The following is a 17193-nucleotide window of genomic DNA, read 5'->3' as shown; positions in this document are numbered from 1 at the left end:
TCTCTGGCTCTAGCGCGCATGCGTGAATGAATTTCAGAGAACCTGAATTTGCGCCTGTAAAGTTGTCAAAAAAGACACATTTTAGACTCAGTTTTTCTCCGTGGCGTTGCTGTGCAGTCGAAGCTTGACTTCTTCTCACTATAGATTCTTTGGTACAACCGCTTCAAAGACAGCCGCACATCAGCGGACAGTGAACCACATTCATGTAGGCCCTCAACAAGCCGGAATAACATCATCTTTGAGCAAGTGCAAACTCTAGTCTTGCAGGATCTTCTTGTCATAATCCGAAAAATTGCCAACGAGACAAAGGTGAATATCGGAGTGGTACATTAAATTTTGCATGAAGATTTGAGCATGAAGAGAATGTTCGCGAAATTTTTATTGAAGCTTTTGACAATGGAGCAGAAGCAATGGCGTCTGGACATTGCACAGTACATGTTGAACAATTCCAACAGTGACCTCAACTTTCTGAATACTGTAGTCACAGGCTATGAAACATGGATATATGGGTAAGACATAGAAACCAAGATGCAGTCATCACAATACCAACATCCGTTATCTCCGAGAACAAAAAAGCACGGCAAGTCCACAGCAAAGTTCTGTTAACCGTCTACTTTGACACCCGTGGTGTAGTATATCATGAGTACGCTGCGCAAGGCCAAACTAGCACAAAAGAGAACTACCTAGAGGTCCTTCATCGCCTTTGTGATGCTGTGCAGCACAAACGACCGGATCTGTAGGCATCGAAAACTTGGCAGCTCCAACATGATAATGTACTTGTCCATTCTGGGCCTTGGGTTCAGGCATTCCTTTTGTCCGTCATGCTCCCTACTCACCCGACATGGCTCCAAGTGACTTATGGCTGTTTCCTAAACTGAAAACACCGTTAAAAGGGACCGGATTTGAGTCAAGAGAAGACGTCATGCAGAATGCGGAGGAACAATTGCTCACCATTCCAAAAACTTCCTTTCCAGAGGGGTTTCCAACAATGGCAAGAATGCCGGGAGAAATGCATCCATTACCAAGGAGATTACTTTGATGGAATTAATGTTTGGGATTTCCAAATCAATAAATGTATTTTTGCCAATCAAAGGTTCAACACTTTTTGAACTCATGGCTTGTATAACGCTGATGACGTAGCTAATTCGAACCTGAACTCAAAATTTCGAGAACTGAAACTTTTTCTTAATAAGCGACCTAAAAGAAATCAGTTGCCTTCTTTTAATAGGTTGCTATATTGGATAACTGCAATTTTGCTTCTCTGGTCCCTTCAAAATCTTGCGTGGCTGCTCTCTTTTATCGCAACAGCATCAAAAATGTAAAAGTTCTTGATTACGCGCGATTAGAGTGCCAAGTAAATTGTGGCTCCAAATGCCAATTGAAATAAAAATGAATACTTAATATACCCTCGGTTGTCAAGTTTGCTATTCTTTACGTATTCAACATTCTACTTTCTATACCATCAACACTGCTACGTCTTTTTATCTCATTTACATGTGCAATATGTATATTTAGTATCATATGTCTATACATATATATCGATATTTGTACATACTGAAGATAAATAATATACCTTCATCTGCTACTTGAACTAAACCAGAGCTATAACAATACTAACTGTAACAAACATTATATAGTATTGTTACGAATTTGGTATTTAAAAAGCTAATATTAGTTCAATTATAAATTAATTGGTTTTATTTCTCGCGCAGTGCAGCGCGTGACGAATATTAAAAGAAAGCTAAGCCGGAAAATTGAATATACAAGAGCGCGTGCATTAAATAAATAAATATCTCTTTTTGATTTCGAGAAAGTACTGGAAAATTCTAGCGCGTGATTTTAAAATCTTATAAAAGGAGGAAAACATCTCAGTTTGTAGGAGTTGCTTAGTTTGTTGTTGTTTAGAAAACTACTGTTGTTGATTGTAGCGAATTCGCGGATTAGCGTTCTTTAGCTGTTTTGAATTACGTTCTATTGGATATTTGAGTAGTTAAAAGATAACTACTGTGAGGTATTGTAATACTGCATGATAATTTGAGAAAATTTAAGCATTTTTGTTGTAATAATAATAAATTTTTGTTCATTTTTCATCGGACTTGTGCATTCATTTCATAACGAACCCGTACGCACGCAACAATTTTTGGTGTCAGGAGTGGGGTTTGAATGCCAATAACAAGAGCGATGGAAGAACAATTCAGGCAAATGATGACTGCATTTGCTGCTTTCCAAGAAAAGATGGAAGGGGCCGTCAAATCCGTTAAGGAAGAAATGAAATTGGGCCAGGAATCCGTTAAGGACGAAATGAAAGCCGTTCAACCAGGTCAAGAAAAGATTGAAGCACGTCAAGAAGAAATGAAAAGAGAAATTACCTGCATAATAGAAAATAAATTTGAAGCTATGGAAGGCAGAATTGACACAGTTGAAAATAAAGTTGGACAAATTGAAGAAAAAGTTTCTTTCGTAAAAGATCAAATTGAAGAAAGAGTTTCTTCGGTGAAAGAAGAAATAGAAAAAAAAGTTTCTTCTGTAAAAGAACATATAGAAGGGAGAGTTTCGGCTGTGGAGGAACGAATTGAAGGAAGAGTTTGTGCCGTCCAACACAAAGTCGAACAACAAATTGATGAGAGAGTTTCTGCAGTTGCCAAAGAAATGGAAACGTTAAAGAAATTCGTAGCGACGGCAGGGAGCAAGAATGATGATTTTAAATTCTTACCGATGCCTGCTCGTCCATTTCTGAAGCTATCCACATATGATGGGAAGACATCCTGGCAAGTGTACAAGACCCAGTTTTCTATCGTTGCGGATGCGAATGGATGGGATTCCCAAGCTAAGGCCTGTCATCTCGCCGCTTCTTTAAGAGCCGACGCAGCGGATATCCTTCAGACTCTTCCCGAAAACAAAAGGTTAGATTTCGAAGCTCTGTCCGGCGCTTTGGAGCTGCGCTTTGGCGAGAAATGTTTAAAAGACTACAGCAGGCTTCAATTAAAATCCCGTCAACAGAAGCCCACCGAATCACTCCAGGAGCTCGCCACGGATGTTGAAAGGCTGTCCCACCTCGCCTTTTCGGAGTGCCCGACAGAAACAAGAGAAACCCTGTTTTAAAGCGCTTAAGATCTCTATAGTGAGTGGCAACAATAACGGACTGTCCATCAATGGGAATATCGATGGAGTTCCTTGCAATATGATCATTGACACAGGAGCTAATGTTACCATCATTAGGAAAGATTTAGCTGAACAGTTTAAAGATAAACTTATTTGGACGCCATCCTATGTTACCCTTCAGACTGCGTCTGGTGATAAGATCGACATAGCTGGGAAGTTAAACCTGAAAATCACGTTTGGAAGTGCCGCCTACCATCACACGGCATATGTGGCGGATATTACAGATCCATGCATACTCGGATTGGACTTTTTAAGGAAATACAATTTTTCCTTAGATTTCAAAAACAATAAGCTGCTTTCAGCATCTGATGGCATGACTATCCATCCTCAAAAGGGATCCTCGCCTGGAAATGTCGACGCCTTGTCCGAAAGATCGAGCTCGGGAAGCTGCCGAAATCATATCAGGGTCGAAAAGAAACGCAAGACTATCAGCTATTCTCCATCTCAGAAGTTCTTCGGTCAAGACCTTCGTCTGCCTTGTGACCGCCTGTTTAGTCTCCCTACGGATGCGCCTTCATCGCCTGAGGAACACATCCAAGATGCCCAGGCCCGGTTTGAGGGGATGCACCGTTCTGCACGAAAGCGAGTCAACTTGGCGACGGAGAAAACGAAGACCAGATGCGACACAAGAGCTACTAGACATAGATCCAACAAAGGAGACAAGGTGTGGTTGTGGAACCCGATTCAACGAAAAGGACTGTCACCTAAATTACAGTCACCTTCGGATGGTCCATATACAGTGCTGAACACGAATGACGTCGTGGTTCGGATCCGTGAGTCTTCGAACTCTTACGACAGGTTAGCTCATTACTATGGCCATAGTACATAATGTAAATAATTGTAAATAGTATAAGACCATGGTCCTTTTTGTTTACAAATGTGTATTTGATTTGATTTGTATTTAGTATTTGATTTGCATTTAGTATTTGATTTGTATTTAGTATTTGATTTGTATTTAGTATTTGTTTTGTATTTAGTATTTGATAGCATTTGATTTGTTCAAGTTAGTTATTGCATTTATTGTTTATATTGTTTGATATTGTAATGTAATGTTTATGCCTCAGTTGCATTTATGCCACAGTTGTAAATTTAGCTTCCTGTCCAGGGATTGTACTGCCCGGGACGTGCAGTCCTTGGGAAGGGGGCAGTGTTACGAATTTGGTATTTAAAAAGCTAATATTAGTTCAATTATAAATTAATTGGTTTTATTTCTCGCGCAGTGCAGCGCGTGACGAATATTAAAAGAAAGCTAAGCCGGAAAATTGAAAATACAAGAGCGCGTGCATTAAATAAATAAATATCTCTTTTTGATTTCGAGAAAGTACTGGAAAATTCTAGCGTGTGATTTTAAAATCTTATAAAAGGAGGAAAACATCTCAGTTTGTAGGAGTTGCTTAGTTTGTTGTTGTTTAGAAAACTACTGTTGTTGATTGTAGCGAATTCGCGGATTAGCGTTCTTTAGCTGTTTTGAATTACGTTCTATTGGATATTTGAGTAGTTAAAAGATAACTACTGTGAGGTATTGTAATACTGCATGATAATTTGAGAAAATTTAAGCATTTTTGTTGTAATAATAATAAATTTTTGTTCATTTTTCATCGGACTTGTGCATTCATTTCATAACGAACCCGTACGCACGCAACAGTATCTTCTATATCTTCTACATAAGAAGCTACAAAATTAACTGTTCAGTAAATACATAAAATTTTATGAGATGAAGCCAAATTTGGTGCCTAAGTACATTTCTAATTGCTAAATGAGCTCTTCCTTTCAAAATCAGTTTTTTTTTCCCTGAAAATTTAAAAGTTGTCGGGCTACAGTAACCAACGGTGTGTGTAATTTGGAGCTACAGTGTAAGACAATAGATTAATGCAATTAGTTAAATGTTAGATATTGTATAGTTCGGCAAATTTCAATTCAAAAGCGGTTTTCAATGGCTTTTTGAGCACCATGTGATGGTGCTCCACCTTTGGTTCTTTCCAGTTATAGGACAAAATGCAGCAAACAATTGTCTCTAAAAAGATATATTCGCAAACTTCACATTTCCTGTAAGAAAATTTTATTTCGTCATCAGCTTATTTGGACTGCAAAAAAATATTTCTGATCATAAAAAATATTGTATCTCTTAGATCAATTGTTTCAAATACTTTTGAATTATTTGAATGACACTTACTTGAAAAGTAAAAACATTATTACAAAGCTTTAGGTTTGATTATTTGGATATGGAAAATATATTATTAACCATTCACACTACGACAACAAGGACAGGGACCTACGATCAATACAGTACTAGAGAGGTTATATGTTATTAAGATGTAGCAAAACATACGAGAGCTATTTGTCTAGGAGACGGGATATACCTTCGTGGAGAACTTTCAATAAGAAATTAGTTCCTATTCACGTTTGAATAGGTATTCAATAGGAAATTAGTTCCTGCCAGAAAATACAAACTTTTTTTTTTTCATCTGAGATTCTCAAACTATAAGCATTGCATGTTGCAATACATCTTGCGATCTGGTTTTATGTTGTACAAAAGCTGAATCCCGTGGCACAAAATGGTAACATATCATAAACAAATCAGTCATCATAAATATAAGAAATGGTTTGTAGTATCATTGTAATGTAACTGCCATATTTTCTACAATAATTTTAAAAAATCAATAAAATTTTAATGTTTATACTAATTATAGTAGAATGTTAACCATGTGACAAGTAAACTTTTTTTTTTTTTTTCAATTTGAAACACTTTACTCTGGTTGTTTTTTCTTTCAGTAGATAATGTTGAGTCCAATACAATCAGTGAGATCACGGAGAGAGATTTCTTGTTCCTATTTGTTTTTTATGTCTACAGTTTGTTATTTTTAATAAATAAGCTAGAAGTACTTCCATAAATTTCTGTTATACTCAAACTAATAAACCTACTTTTTTGTCAAAGGCTGTACAACGCATTTTCGACACGTTGTTGATGTATTTTGTCATTTCTTTCAACATGCTTTGGTTCGATACCAAGCGAAAATGAGCGGTTTTTAAAATGCGGTAAACATTAACACCTAAAGTAAATAAATCGACAGTTACGGAAGGAGTGCGCAATCTAACAAACGACGTTTGTTTCGAGCATCTTTTTTTTATTATTATTTTCCGGGCCGGAACGAAGGCTGCATGACCATTTCAACTTCCTGTCACATTTCAAGAGTTGGTTATTTGAACATACTCTTTCTTTGTAAAGATAGCTTTTAAAAACGGAGGGTAGATAGCTTTTTTTAAGACACGCTTGCTCTTCTCTCAAATCTTAAGTCGTGAAATCTATTGCAAGAGAAAAAGGAGAGATTGGGAAAAACTGGTGAGATGAGAAATGTGATTGATGGAGCTATGGTTATGAAAACATCCTCAACGAAAAAGTCTAAACGGGCTGGCCGTAACTAACGCCGAGAAATACATCACCTTGCCACCCCCCAAAAACGCCGATTGACAGGTCTTTAAATGAGAAATATCCTACCAAGCCTACTATATGAAAAAAAAATATCTTCTCTGCATTTAAAATTTTAAAAAATCTAACTTTATTTGAACGAAAACCTATTTAATTAAACCTATTAAATCAGGTTACCGTAGATTTTTAATATAAACCGATCTGTGTATCTTGGCATGAAATTGATTGATTTATCTAATTACTTCAATGCACGGGAGAACGATCTCCCTAAAGGGAAGGATACCTTCGTGGAGGACATTTTAAGGAAAACTGTCTCCTATACACGTTACACATGACGAAAATGCCCATTCAGCCAGCTCGCTCAGCTGAACGAACTACCAGTGTTTAGTGATATTACCTCTCAGCAGCTAGCACGTCGCTTGGCATAAGAATTTGCGGCAAAATTTCAGCCAAAATTGAAGTTCCAAATCTAAGCCGAACTTGAATAATGTCTATGATGTTTTCTATTTATTATATCGCCAAAGATTTGGTCACCTAACTTAGCTAGGTCTAACTGACAAGCTTAGAAGGGTTATCTCACTTTCAGCTTCGTTTTGTAAAATAAGACTGACAGCATTGAAAAATGAATGGATACTTTGGACAAAACAGTTTCTCTTTCGCAGCTCTCCGAGCTTTTCGCTTTGCACAACAATTTGCGTTCTACTAATTTTTTTTTATTTTATTTATTTTTTTATAATTATCATTTTTAAACAAACACAAGATTCTTTTTTCTTTTCAACTATGCTTTGACTGCGTATTACTGTTCTGCTAGTTTTAAACTACGGTTTATACCTTTGGCTGAGTAATACTTATGGATGAAACTGAAGATGATCTCATCTACCAGGCATTTGAGAAATATGAAATCTGTGAAATCAATGAAACAGAGGACTATGTCATTCACCTACACTTCCTTCTGGAAACGTTTCTTCTGGATTGTAAAACGTTTTTGCACTCCTTTCACTATTGCTATAAGTTCATTCATCCCCTCTCCTTTACAAAACTTGAAAACTGCATGTATATTTATTTAGATCTCGATTATTTTTAACGAGTTTTATCAATTAAATAACAAAGAGTACAGAAAATGTTGATAAATAACAAAACTTTAGGGAAAGTAGTATTTTTATATTCATAAACTAAATCTAAATACTGAAAATAAAGCTATTAATAATGGGGGCACCTAATAGGCGGCCACCGTTACTTTCTATGAAGGGACAGGCAATTACAATCCTTCTCCGGGATTCGATCCCGGGATCTTCGGTATCGCAGTTGGCTTCCCCTAACCACTATATTGTTAGGCAAAAATAAATTTAAATAAAGAAGACAATAAAACATTCTAGAAATTTCGGTGTCAGATAATAGTACTAGGAGTTTTGATTAGTGTGTATTGTAATATTTTGTTATTTAACAAATAACTATATTTATTATAGAAGTGGCAACGCCATATTTGTATGATGTAACCATTGCTCAGCAACGTAAGAAATTCTGAGATTTTACCAGCTAGGAGATGCATGAAAAATTTCTAACTAAAAGACTGTATTCAAATAATCTATCTCCGTAAACTAAAACTAAAATTTATATTTTACTAAGAAGATTATCTGTTATTTTGTCAAGTACTGCAAAATACGTTACAGTATATAAGGATTAAATAATATGAAAATAATATTTTTCAATTCTTTAAGTTATAAGAAAAATTGCTGTAAAATTCTATTATCTTCTTCAGACCAAAACTGAATTTAATCTTCTTTCCTCAGATAACCCAGTAATGTTTTTAACCAGTTATATTATCTCTTGCTAAACTGTAATTGACTGAGCATTGAGACATGGTTACAAAACGTTGCTGTAAAGCCTCGTAAGCTAAATCGATACACTCAACGTTCGTCACAATAATAATGAAAGAAGAGGAAGTAAAAAATCTTGGACATAGATTTTCTTCTTTATTGGGATGTTATTTATTCGCCTGACCTCAACTAGTAATTCCTAATTAGCGTGATTGTAGTGAAAATTCATTCTCCGATTTCTAAACGAGCGTCGCACATGCGCTGATTATTAATCGTAGCTAAACACATATTAAGTTATAATCCTATCGCACGCAGAGAGAAGAGAAAAGCTAAACTGCCCTTTCGTGAGAGTCGCAAATCTTTCAGATTGAAACCGAGACCTCGAATTTATTTTTTTGTTATTTCTTTTTGCTCAGGATCTCCAAGTTTGGATGTCAGTACCAGAGCAACAGAGACGATTTTATCCGCAATTATGCTTAATTATCATAATTGGCTTTATTCTGATTGAGCGAAGAAAGATAATTATAAATAGAATACGGCTAACTTGTCATTCTCTTTGTATCAAAGATGGCGTATACCGTTACAAAAAAATTAAAGAATAAGGAGGTTTTTTCGAATTAAAATATCGATATGAATCATCTATTTATGCAGGGTTAGCCTTAAAAAATAGAAAGTTTCAAGGTTTTACAGAAAGAGGCTGAAATACAGTTAAAAGAATGTGTCCTGAAATGTGCATGGCTAAGTTACAAATATTCAGGGTATGACACATTTTTAACACTACAGGCACTCAATGCGATAGTTAAGTTCTTCTCAAACATGTCTTAACGTGTCCATGTCAGCATATGCAGCAACTATCATGATGCGTAGTATAAGATTGTCTAAACTTGAAGGAAGGGGAGGAATAACAATTTGTCGCTTGATTTATCTCCACAAAAAGTGTCGTACGGTGTTGAATCGGGTCTTTTGGGTCCAGTATGTCACAATTAGGTTCTTATCAGTCGAATGGCAAATCAGTCGTGTTACCGTGTTCTAAAACGACCTCTACGTCCCGTGTTCTAAAAAGATGTTACACAATTTATCTTCCTGTATCTAAGCATACAAAATGCTTTTTCAATCTACCGCCGATATTGCTCGACTAACGTCAAGGGTGCTCATGTGATTCTGCATTATGAAAGCAACGAAAAGAGGAGTTCGTAACCTTGAAGACTTTCCTTATAAAACGAAAAGAAAGTTTTCCTGAAAAAAGAAAATATTTTTCTAGAATAAGAACTTTAACCTAAATGAATAGATTAAATCTTATAAATAAGTGTATAATCTCCTTTTATAATTAACCTCATAATTGGGAGCTTGTGCTGCGGTGTGGAGTTATCACGTTCTTTTCATACGCCTAGAAATCGCTTTTTAATTCCTTCTTTATTTTTCCCACTTCCTTTTTCCTCTGATAATATTGTCTACACCATAGTAAAAAAAAGGAATCTGAAAAATCATAGTTTTTAGATAATGATTTTATAGATTCGGAGTTTCGACCTGATCTTAAAGGTCCTAATTTTTGAGAATTTTAGAAAAATGAATAGTATAACTCTCAAAAGCTAGGATTCCTACCTTACTTTTTTATATAATTTTCACCTTTTCATGCTCATTTTGCCTTCTGAAACCTGAGAGGAGAAACTTACGCAATATATACCATTTCTAATGGAAGAAATTAAAGGAAGAACTTAGGAGACTAGAAAGTATATGTATTTTATATTTCAAGAAAATCAGATATAGTTTTTGTTTTCAGTCTATTCCTTTATTTACAGAAAGTAGTTCGCTATAAATATATACCTTGTACTTTGTTATACTCCATAAAGCAGAAGTTTCTAAATTATACGCTGAAACTGTTTCAGGAAAAAAAATACGTACAGGAGAGAAATAGAGAGTAAATGCAGCGTTTTAAGCATTTACCAATAATATTCAAAGAGAACCAATTAAATACTGTACTGATATCTCAACTGGTTTTTTTAACAGGAAAACTAATTTCGATAAGTGTAGTGTAATGCCTTTGTTACTAGAGAAAATTAAGCTAAAACGCTTTCAAATAATTTTATATGAAAAATAATTATTCTTGTTACCAGGAAAATTCATAATTTCAAATTAACTTGAACAGAAAACTAGTCATAACCCGTAAAAATTTTATTGGGATTTTTTTTCATTTCGTAACTTGTAACTTTACAATAATGTATAGCCTCTCATTTACTGAATCAATTAATTACAGTAAGTAACTTGTGGGATATGAATATCTTCCTAAGTGGAGAGATGTTTTCATGAATGAATTTCTAAGGGAAGCTGGTTTAAGTTAGAAGTAAACTACATAGGATGTTTATGGTGAAAAATAATTAAAATTCCATTTTGTTTATTTGTTTAACTTCTTGAAATTAAGCTAATCAGTAATTATTAGTGATTTGTATCTTAAAACAATCCACCGTTGGTACGCTCCAAGATATGGATCAACAGGTATTTTAACATTGTTTCGATGCCTTGAAATTCTCGCTTAATATAACTTTAACATTCGTTGAAACTAATATCGATATATATGCTTTATGAAATATGTTCCAATACAAATGCCAAATTATTAGATGTTTTTTATCTAGAGATCAGAAACCTGGGAGTATTTTATCTAAGGTATATTTAGCACAAAATTCGAACATAGTGTTACTAATCATCATAATACTGTAACGACATCAGCTTTTAATTCCTAACTACATCAACCATGTCATTTACAAATCTGTAATACTTTTATTTAGCTAAAACAACAGAAAAAAAACTACTTTGTAAGAAACACCAGAGAAGTAAAATTAACAAAGTATAAGTTCATTTTGTCTGTAGTATGCTTCTAGAAGAATAGCAGTCTTTTAGAGTACCAGTAATCCTGCACATTGCAGCATACATACCATTAATCATTAAACTTAAAATTCCGTGCTTGAAACTTTAAGAGGGAGGATCATAAAGCTTGCCGTCATTTCAGCCATATTCTCTTAAATGCGCAAAATTAAGAGCAAATTACTAAATAACTAACGACTTCCGTGCTCTGTTCAGCAGGAAATGATTTGTTTTCCTGCAACGCCGGGAATGAAAAAAAAATGTTAATTAGTTGAAAGATGTGATGCCATTAATCATGTCGGCGGAGAGAAAGTTAATTCGCCGACCCGATATCGCGATGAATATTTCAATACGCCGATCGGATCTGATGTCTTTGGAACTACCTCTGTTTTTATCTAGACGGTTTAAACGCGAACTTGAATGGGTCACGTCGCTTAAGCCCACAGTATGGAAATCTGAACCACACTGAGTCCGGAGTTTAATCATAGGGTTGGACTATGACAATTTAAATAGTTATTGCCTTATTAAGAAAAACAGGCTCGCTAGTTTCTTGGACATTGTTGGATATTGAATAATGATTAGTTACTAAATCAAGGCTCAGACTAAGAAGTAAATAAATGAAAGGCTTAGAGTACTATTTTGAGGTCAAATGTATAGAATACATGTCTTAATTTTATGATATGTTAATTAAGTTTGTTTCAACGGGCAAGATTTCGGTTCGAAAGGCATTAAATATAAGTAATGGCTGTCTTAAGTAAATGGATTATCAAAACGTCATTGAATTGCTACGAGGATTGGCTGTCGTTTTGCTTTTGAAAAATCATTTCTAATTAATTGTTGTTAATTGCTAAGAAAGTATTGTTTATAATTGCCTACCAAACCATGAAAAATAACCATAACTCATAACATTTCAAGTTTTTGTGAACGGTAACTGATTTAAAGCGAAAAGAACGCAGTTTTGGAATTTAGTTCAGCTGTAGAATTCTGTATTTAATGAATAAACATTTTTTTATTAGAACTGAACTGTATTCACTTTATGAAGTTAATCATGACTTGGAGGTCTGCATTTTCTGAATGGAAAGGTAAACATTTAATCCTATCATTACCAAGTTAAATAGTCACATTTAGAAATTGCAAAGCCGTTGTTGTTATATTTAGAAAATTGTTATTATAGAAACTAAATGAAGTAACATTTAGCCGGTGCATCTGTATTTCCTGTATATTAAAATATTTAACTATCGTCTGCTGAGTTTTTTTCATCAAGAAAGCATTAAAAATAAAAATGCTTGTCAGTATAATTGGCATACGATAATGACCTTTAATAGACTTAATGCCAACGTCAGTGATTAGAATCATCATCTCTTGCTTAAAGGCAAAACTTTAGAATTTAGAATGCCGGCATTAGGATGAATAGCATTATTTGACATTTTAATATTCTAAGAAGAATTGTTGTTAGTTTGATAGACTGTGAGGAGATATAGTTACATATTTTAAAATATATTCATATGGAAATACTTAACAGGATTATATTTGATCTTGTCCAGTTACACTATCAGGCGGAAGTCTTATATATATACAGTTAGTTAGTTAATAAGGTTCATAATGAATTTTTCAGATTGATTCCTTTAAACTTATTATTTAAAATGCTAGCAAGCTAGAAACAGCTTTTAGTACTTTGAATTTTATGTAGCAACCATAATCTTGTAGAGACATTAGGTTAATTGGAAAAGCCGATGAGATGAAAAATTAGCCTTCCCGCCTTCGCCGGGAATCGAACCACGGACCTCTGGAATACCAGCCCAGCGTGCAGAACCACTACACCACAAAGGCACGCTAGAAAAGAGGGAGAAATACTTTACATACTCTCCTTTTTAGAGGGCGACTGGGGTTTTTAGGGGACCCAATCGCCAAATCTGGGTGCGGAGAATCATCATCCAACACCCTTTTAGTTCAGGCGCCACTGTTTAGAAACATTAGGTATTTTGAGGAAGCCGGAGAGATAAAAAATTAACAACGCCTAGGCCGGGAAACGAACCATGGACGTCTGGATACCAGCCCACTGTGCAAACCACTACACTAGGAAGGCACGCCAAGAAGATGGGAGAAATACCTTACAAGCTATAACTGTCGAAACTTTCAGTAGTTGCGCTAAAGTAAGACAAATACAAGTACTAAGTTATTATAAAGACTGAGCTAAGGATTTATAAACACCGAGTTCAAAACATTAAAATACGTTAGCATCAGTGGCTTTCTATTTAAGTTACTATAAAGACTGGTTACTAACTCAAATAGAAGTTACTATAAAGACTAACTTTTATTTAAGTTGCTATAAAGCTTCCTATTTAAGTCACTACAAAGTTACTATAAAGACTGGGCTAAGGTTATAGAAACACCGAGTTCAAGACATTAAAATACGTTAGCATTAATGGCTTCCTATTTAAGGATTAATCAAACGTAATACCATGTTACGTGAGTTCTGTAATGTTGAGATTTGCGCGAGTTTTCTTTGGAATTAAAAGTTGATTGCGTCATTTTGTTGCAGTGTTTTCCCAGAAATGTTATGATGATACTTGATACGAGCGTCTCTTAATCTCTGTGATAAATTCCATAAAGAAATACTTGAAGTACTAGAAAAACAGAACACATTTATTGAGAAAAAAACACATTCAGAGGACTCGAAATTTGAAATCAGGATAAACTGGAATATTCATTCTTTCAGCCTTTCTATAAAAATTTCTCATGAATGAATCTTTAAAACATTACAAATTTAACAATGAAACCAATCATTAGATTTAAAACATTTTGATTTTATCTCTAATAGGAAGAATGAAAAGGAAGTGAAGCCATTTCACGAAAAAGATGCAAACGTTCTTAAGTACTTGAAGCAAATATCACGATGTTTTATTCTGTAGCTGTATAAGCATAACAACATAACCGATGCTAAAAAGCTTATTGACGTCGTATGTCATGACATGGCTCCAATATGCATTCCAAGAATTGTTTTTCAAAAGGAGCAATTGTGATTCTCGTCATGAAAGAAAAGATCTTGACCTTTTATGAAAAGGGTCACATTCCCCCACTCTCTCGCAACCCTTGACGGCTCGATTACGTCCCGCCCAACTTAACAGAAAATAAAAAAGAGCTTAGAATCGAAAGATTTCAGTTAAAATGGAAAGGAAATCAAAGGAGTTCTAATTCTTCAATGTCTTACTCTAAAAATGATCTATAAAATTTCTAAAAATAGCTTATGAAAACTGACATATTACTGATGTTTATTTTCAAGTTTTTTGTTGTTGTTTTTCTAAATATAAACAAATTTTTATTGGATGCCATGGAAAAGTAACTTGTTCTATGAAATATGAAGAAAAACTTCCAATTTGTGTTTAAACGTTATTCTTATTTTTAATTATAGTTTTATTGTTACTATTAAATTTTTTATTTTCAGTTCATTAATGTCAGCATTATGAAGAATTAATATCACATGCTCAACTTCAAAGGTATTCAGGCTTTTCAAATGTTTAACGTTTTTGTTTATAAAAAGAATTTATAGAAATTATTTAAAACTTATCATCAGTTTTATGAGATTAAAAAGAAATTTCGATCTGTTTTAGTAAATAGATTTCAGTTTAATACCTGAATTAATTACTAGCTAAGTAGTCATGAGAGGTCAATCAATTTAAAAATTACACCTCTAGAAATCAAAGGTACAAAATATAAAGTTTTATATTTAAAATAAAATGTTCAAAATGATAGGAGAATGAATCGATATGAAAAAACGTTATACAATGATATCATTTCATTGCAAATTAATGTTATGGGAAAACATGGCATTTATTTAATAAAAAAATGACTTAATTATTCGAAATGTAGCAGTGTGTTTACTTCGCATAAGGCTGATCTAACACAATTCAAACTGCGATTTTAGAAAAATAATGTATACAAATACAATTATAAAAAATTTTATTCGAGGAATAGATTTTGAAATATGCATTTTTAAACAAAAATAATTAATTTTATAAAGTACTTTTAAGCCTGAATATGGGTTAAAATATACAAATTTTATGCTCCAAAATCAATAAAACAAAAAGGATTCCAACATAACTTTGAATCGTGCTTTAAACAACATATTGTTACTATCGAGCGCTGCTACATTGTGCCAAATAATGAAATTACTGTATTTTCAGAATTTATTTAAGCAAATATGTCTACTATCAAAAAGTAACAATGAAAGCAATTTAACAAAATAAATCTTATTATTTATAAACATGCTAAATCTTATTATTTATAACCATGCTTTTTTAAATTCCTACTATTAGCTCTTCCTATCTTGTTCAAATTTTCAATCGTTAATAAAATACTTTCTATTCATCTACTCAAGTTCAAATACATTTTTTTAAACTTGTAGTAGATGACACTTGATATAAATACAGTTTTTTCACATATTAAAAATTTTAAAAATTTTTAGTTTAAAATTTCCCCCCCCATTTAAATTTTTTTGCATTTTTAAAATTTTTCTCTGTTTACCTAAGTAGGAATTGACTTTAAAAATTTTGTAATTAATTAATTTTCAATCGCTAATAAAATACTTTTTATTCATCCACTCAAAGTTCAAATACATTTTTTTTAAACTTGTAGAGGATGGCCCTTAATGCTAATACAAATTAATCACATAAAATTTTTTCTAAATATTAATTTTTAAAAAAAATTGTATTTTCCCCCGCCCCCCCTTTTTTTTAGTCCAAAGGGACTTTGTTCCTGAAGGACTATTGTTTTCGTTTTGCGATTTTGCGTTTGTTCACTATAAATGTCCGTTTCACTTTTCAAACTGTTGCCACCAAATATTAGAGTCCTGCAATATATTTGAAGAAATTAAATAATGAAAAATTTGCATAAATGTATTTCTCGCAATATTTCTCGCATTGTGATAAAAACAACGGTACATAGAGCCATAGAATTTTGAAGGACGTAATCGTACTGCGAATATGGGCATGTAGATGCCCAAATTTGAAATTTGGAATTTGTTTTATTATCGATTTCATATTTTGTAAAACTTAACGAATTTTTGACTAACGAACTCAATGATTTAAATGCGAGCAATGGCAACACTCTACGAGGCAGAGGGGGGGAACCTTTTTATTTCCAGCGCGCAGAACTGTGTATCGGAAATTCTAAAGATATGCTCATTTTAAAATTGTTTTGCGATAATTTCTGTTGTACTGAATTTCATGATTTAAGTGCGAAGAACATGATATTTAATAAATAAAGGGAACACACAAAACGTTAAAGAAAAAGCCCCTTTGGTCGTAATTTAAAATCTGAAACCTTTTAGATTTATTTATTTATTTATTTTTATTTTAAAATTTTTTTCTTTGTTGACGTAAATAGGAATTGACTTTATTTTTTTTACATTACTTGTTTCCCTTTTAGATATATTACCTCATTCCGCGAACTGAATTTTTGTCTTCTGTGAAATTACAATATGCTTTTTAATAAAAAATTCGAATATCTGGCATCCAGTATTCCGACACTTTCTATAATCTGGTACCATTTGTACCATTTCGCTTCGTCAGTACATATACTAAAATTGTAACGATACAGAGAAGATTAGCATGGCCCCTGCGCACCATTCTGAATTGTTGAATTTAACTCTAAGTGTTCCTCCAAGCAGTTCCATAATCATAGATTCTGAAAACAATGAAAGAATTAAATGAATTAAAGAAAACTAATGTATGAATTTAGAAGCATAATAACCCAAAAGCAGTGGGGAAGGAATGAGTCTTCAATATTTCATCAGTAATGTTTTGAATAGAAGCTAAACATTCGAAAACTGGAAGATCTTCATTCAAAATCAATACAGTAGATTCTAAACTGTAAATCGATTAAGAAAAGCAAACTACTGAAATTTTGCACCTTACCTTCTAGTACGTT

At 33.5% G+C, this 17193-nt stretch overlaps 1 non-coding gene across 1 annotated transcript; it reads left to right on the top strand.

The window, feature by feature from the left end:
* Positions 1-16815: 16815 nt before the first annotated feature.
* On the top strand, positions 16816-16921 carry LOC118194690 (U6 spliceosomal RNA). The gene has a single exon (XR_004759133.1). It is a non-coding gene; the product is annotated as a U6 spliceosomal RNA (small nuclear RNA).
* Positions 16922-17193: the final 272 nt, after the last annotated feature.

Source organism: Stegodyphus dumicola, chromosome 4, assembly GCF_044657685.1.
Source record: "Stegodyphus dumicola isolate Sdum_Otavi_A_Nest chromosome 4, ASM4465768v1".
Classification (NCBI taxonomy): Eukaryota; Metazoa; Arthropoda; class Arachnida; order Araneae; family Eresidae; genus Stegodyphus; species Stegodyphus dumicola.
This window is presented reverse-complemented; position numbering and strand designations above follow the sequence as displayed.